The sequence below is a fragment of the Vombatus ursinus genome, unplaced genomic scaffold (assembly GCF_900497805.2).
Source record: "Vombatus ursinus unplaced genomic scaffold, bare-nosed wombat genome assembly UNPS02014810.1, whole genome shotgun sequence".
Lineage (NCBI taxonomy): Eukaryota > Metazoa > Chordata > Mammalia > Diprotodontia > Vombatidae > Vombatus > Vombatus ursinus.
The window spans coordinates 1,181,744-1,187,380 of record NW_020954588.1 but is presented as its reverse complement, the minus strand read 5'-3'; the positions used below and the strand labels follow the sequence as shown (position 1 = coordinate 1,187,380).

Below are 5,637 nucleotides of genomic sequence, written 5' to 3'. Positions count from 1 at the left end.
TGACATAGCTAATAAGTGTCTGAGACTGGATTTAAACTCAGGAAGGTAAGTCTTCCTGACTCCACACTCCACATTCTATCTACTGTGATATCTAGCTGCCCTGTTTGGTATTTAAAGCTCTTCATAACCTGATCCCTTTCTACCTTTCTAGTCTTCTTACATCTTACTCCCTACTCCCATACTCTAGAATCCAGTGACACTAGCCTCTTTGCTTTTCCTCATACAAGACACTCCCAACTCTGGGAATTTTCACTGGCTGTCCCTCATGCCTGAAATTCTCTCCCTCCTGGTTTCCTTGGCTTGCTTTATATCCTAGATAAAAATACTACTTTCCACAAAATGTCTTTCCTGATTCTCCTTAATGCTCATGCCTTCCCTCTGTTGATTTTCTCCAATTTGCCCTGTACAAATCCTCTCTCTGTCTCTCTCTCTCCATATATATATACATATATATAGATATAGTTATAGATATAGATATATATACATATACTGTAAGCTCCTTGTTAACTAGAACTGCCTTCTTTGTACCTTTCTTATATCTCCATTCCTTAGACAGTGAGAAGTGAATAGAATACTGAACCTAGAATCAGAAAGACCTAAGTTCAAGTCCACCTTCACATACTCACTAGTTGTATGACTTTAGGCAAATAATTTAACTTTTATCTGCCTCAATTTCCTCAACTGCAAAATGAAGATAAAAACAGCACCTTCCTTGCAGGAGTTGTGAAGATAAAAGTGAGATGTTGTTTATAAAGTACTTTACAAACTTTAAGGTGCTATAGAAATGATAACTTCTGTTTGTTTGGTGTGTGTGTGTGTGTGTGTGTGTGTATGTTTAGCACGAATTCTGGCACTTAGTAGGCACTAATGACAAGCTTGTTGACCTGTTGCTGATTTAAACAAGGCAATCTACCAATAGGGAGAAAACTGGCTACAAGTTTTTATAGAAAAATATGTTACAGATGTAAAATACAGAAACCGTATACTTAAAAATTTGATGAGTGTAATAAAGGATGGCTGTTTATCAAAATTAAAAATGAAGGCAAAATGTGCCTGTTTGTTAGAACTGTTTATTTTTGCATCATGACATTATCATTCATGAAGTGCTGTTTTGGATTTCAGCATTTCCATTTCAGGCTCCTATTCATCCGCTAATAACTTTGCTATAAAAATGTCCCATCAGCTAAAGATGGGCATACAACAATAAGCTGAGAAACATGTTTTTGAGTGATGTCCAAGGCTTGTCCCTCTGGATTATTAACTCAGATCCTTTGATGAATCTATTGTTACATTCTTCCAACTTTGCCATATGTTCCCTCTATTATGCATCATTACATATAAAATCAAGTACAAACACATAGGCATGTCTAAACAGTATGTCCCTCATAGAATCAAAAGTCATCATACCTCTCATCTTTATGGATTAACTAAGAATATGTATATGTACATAAATTTTGTGCATATATATGCATGTATATATATATACACATAAGTGTGTTGATGTTTAATTCCATTCACCCTTATACATTAATAATGCCTTTCTCTTTGTTTAGTCATAAGGCAGACACTCCACATTGTTCAGCTACATTGGTCACTGAACTCATTCTAATTTGAGGAGGGATTCTGTGTACACTGGGCATGAATGTAAGCAGTGGTGACCCACTTTCTATCACTATCAATAACAGGTCATCTACTTTTAGCTTCACATGAGGTGGTTGTTTTTGTTCTTATGTTTTGTTCTACCAGGACTCTGCTATAAAACTGGGGGAAAGAAAGAAGGAGATGAAAGATATATTTATAATTAATTGTGATCTGTGGTTTTAAACCACCCACATGCCCAAATCATATAACACTAAGATATATTGATATATTTCATTTGACATTTTCTACATAGTTCAAAGATTTGAAAAGAAAACCTATGAGGAATCAAGTCACCTCCCCTCTCTAGGTCTCAGTTTCCTTCATTGTACTGGACTAGCTGATCTATAAGACCTGATTTTGTTTTCCTCTAACATTCTATTATTCTATGTCTGTCTTTAAAAATTTATAACTAGTATTAATATAGTACTTTAAGATTTGCAAAATGCTATGGATACGTAACTTAATTTGTTACCATAACAACAACCTGTGAGGTAGATGCTATTTTATCCCCATTTTACAGATGAGGAAACAGAAGCAGACAATGGTTAAGTGATTTGTCCATGGTCACACAGCTAATGTCAGAGGCAGGATTCAAATTCAACTCTTTCTGTTTCTAAATGCCCCCATTCTATCTTCCATTTCAATAGAGATATCAACAAACTAGTTTATAACAACAAAGGTAATAAAACAAGAGTTGATGGGCAAAAATAAGGGGAAAATATTTGGCTTGCCTGTAAGGAAGTGCTTTAAAACTAAAAGCTACTACAACCAGAAGTAGATTTTTTGGGGAAATTGCATGTGCTCATTCTACTAACTGGAATGATACTGATTAGGATAGGGCTAGCTAGATTCTACAACCACTGATGTCAATACCAGTGGTCATATATAGTGCCTGAATGTATTATTCTAAAACTGTAGGGGGTGGAGCCAAGATGACAGAGAAAAGGCAGGGACTCACCTGAGCTCTCCTTAAAACCCTCTGAAGACCTTTAAATAATGCCATAAAACAATTCTAGGAGCAGAAGAACCCACAAAGGGATGGGGTGAAATAATTTTCCAGCCAAAGACAACTTAGGTCAGCAGGAAAGTTCTGTTGCACCTGAATGAGAGTCCAGCACAAGCCATGCCAACACAGACCCAGCCCAAACAAACCAGGAACAGCCCTTGAGAGCTACTGAATCAGCAATGGCAGCAGCTGCTGCCAGAGATCTCAGCTCACACATGATAAGGGAGTCGAATAATTGGTCAGAAAGAGATTAAAGAGGTCCTTTTGATAGCAGTGAGGCAGATCTGGGTCACATTCCTGAGTGGCAGTCCCAGGGCAAGTAGGAGCACTAGCACCCCAGAGCTTGCAGCCACAGTGGAGCAGGGACCCTCCTCACAGTTCCAGGGTTGAAAAAAGTGCTTGTGGTTGCTTACAGATCAGAGCACAGGCCAGGGTAGTGGTAAACACACCTCTCCTTATATCATACCACCTTGGAAGAACTGGAAACTTATAGGTCCCTAGAAGTATTTCTGAAAACCACTGCACAAAATCCCTGAAGCTTGGAAAAGTGCACCTCGACCGTGAAAATGGAGCCCTACTTTAACAAAGAGTTAAAAATCAAGAAATAGAATGGGAAAATGAGCAAATAACAGAAAAAATTCTGACCATAGAAAGTTATATGGGGACAAGGAAAATCAATACATACACTCAGAAGATAACCAAGCCGAAGATCTTACGTCCAAAGCCTCCAAGAAAAATATGAATTGGTCTCAGGCCATGGAAGAGCTTGAAAAAGAATTTTGAAAATCAAGTAAGAGGGACAGAGGAAAAATTAAGAAGAGAAATGATAGTGATGCAAGAAAACAATGAAAATGAGGCAACAGCTTGGTAAAGGAGACACACAAAAAAATACTGAAGAAAAGAATATTTTAAAAAACAGACTAGGCCAAATGGAAAAGAGGTCCAAAAAGCCAATGAGGAGAAGATTGTCTTAAAAAGCAGAATTGGCCAAAAGGAAAAAGAGGCACAAAAATTCACTGAAGAAAAAATCTCCTTAAAATGTAGAATTGACCAAATGGAAAAGGAGGTACAGAAGCTCACTTAAGAAAATAATCCCTTAAAAATTAGAATTGAGACAATGGAAGCTAATGATTTTATGAGACATCAAGAAACAATAAAACAAAACCAAAAGAATAAAAAAAATGGAAGTCAATGTGAAATATCTCATTGGAAAAAGAACTAACCTGGAAAATAGATGCAGGAGAGATAATTTTAAAATTATTGGACTAGTCTGCCTGAAGCCTGACTAGCTCCCTGCTCTCTCAGTGCTTGGCATAGCTTATTTCAAGATGTCTACAATTCATGAAATTTTGTGCAAGCTTAATTTGGAGGGTGATCATTCTACACCTGTAAGTGCATATGTCTCCATCAAGGCTTATAATAACTTTGATGCTGAGGGAGGGATGCTATAAACATTGAGGCAGTCATCAAGACCAAAGAGGTTGATGAAGTTACCATTATCAACATTTTGACAAATTGCAGCAATGAACAAAGGCAGGATATAACCTTTGCTTATCAGAGAAGGACCAAAAAGGAACTTGCATAAGCACTGAAATCTGCCTTATCTGGTCACCTGGAGACAATGATTTTGAACCTTTTGATGACATCTGCGCGTTATGATGCTTCAGAGCTGAAAGCCTCCATGAAGGGCCTGGGTACTGATGAAGATTCCCTCATTGAGACAATCTGCTCATGGACAAACCAGGAGCTCTATGAAATTAACAGAAGTCTACAGAGAAATGTACAAGACAGAGTTGGAGAAGGACATTATTTTGGACACATTTGGTGACTTCCACAAATTGATGGTTGCCCTGGCAAAGGGCAAATGGGCAGAGGATGGTTCTGTGATTGATTTTGAGCTAATCGACCAAGATGCTCAAGAACTCTATGATACAGGAGTGAATAGGAGGGCAACCTATGCATCTAAATGGATCAACGTTATGACTGAGAGGAGTGTATACCATCTCCAGAAAGTATTTGAAAGGTACAAGAGCTACAGCCCTTATGACATGCTGGAGAGTATCAAGAAGGAGCTCAAAGGAGACCTTGAAAATGCCTTCCTTAACCTGGTCCAGTGCATTCAGAGCAAGCCTCTGTATTTTGCTGACCGACTTTATGATTTCATGAAAAGCAAGGGGACTCACAACAAGGTCCTCATCAGAATCATGGTCTTCTGCAGTGAGATGGACGTGCTAAAAATTAGATCTGAATTCAAGAGGAAGTATGGAAAATCTCTGTATTACTTCATCCATCAAGACACAAAAGGAGACTACCAGAAGGCACTCCTGTATCTGTGTGGAGGAGTTAACTATAAGCCATGTGGAAAGAAGTGACCAAGGCAGTTGTAGTAGCCAGAAACAATGCTTTCTGCTCTTTCCCCTTGTAATTTTAGAAAATCTACTTGTGGTAACTTGCAACTAATAGTAATTCATATTAGTCCTTATTAGTGTGATATTATTTGCTTTCTTGTACTTTTTAAAGTCATACATTCATTGCTTATTTTTCCTCAAGTTTTCTCCTTAGCCAAAGGAATGAACATTCTAAGGGAATAGAAATGAAATCTCTGATGTGAAACACTTGGCTTCTTGTGTCCTGTGTCCTCAAAAGACAAATAAACTGAATTTTTACTTTAAAAAATTGTTAAACTACCTGAAAGCCATGATCAAAAACAGAGCCTGGACATCATCTTTCAAGAATTATCTAGGAAAACTGCCCTGATATTCTAGAACCAGAGGATAAAATGCAATTGAAAGAATTCACCAATCACCTCCTGAAAGAGATCCCAAAATGAAAACACCAAAAAATATTGTAGCCAAATTCCAGAGCTCCCAGGTCAAGGAGAAAATATTGAAAGGAGCCAGAAGGAAACAATTCAAGTAATGTAGAGCCACAATCAGGATAACACGAGATTTAGCAGCACCTATATTAAAGGATCAGAGGTGCTTGGAATA

General features: G+C 37.7%; 1 pseudogene; it reads left to right on the top strand.

Annotated features, from left to right (window-relative positions):
- Positions 1-3,975: 3,975 nt before the first annotated feature.
- On the top strand, positions 3,976-5,019 carry LOC114053143 (annotated as a pseudogene).
- The last annotated feature ends 618 nt before the right edge of the window (positions 5,020-5,637 follow it).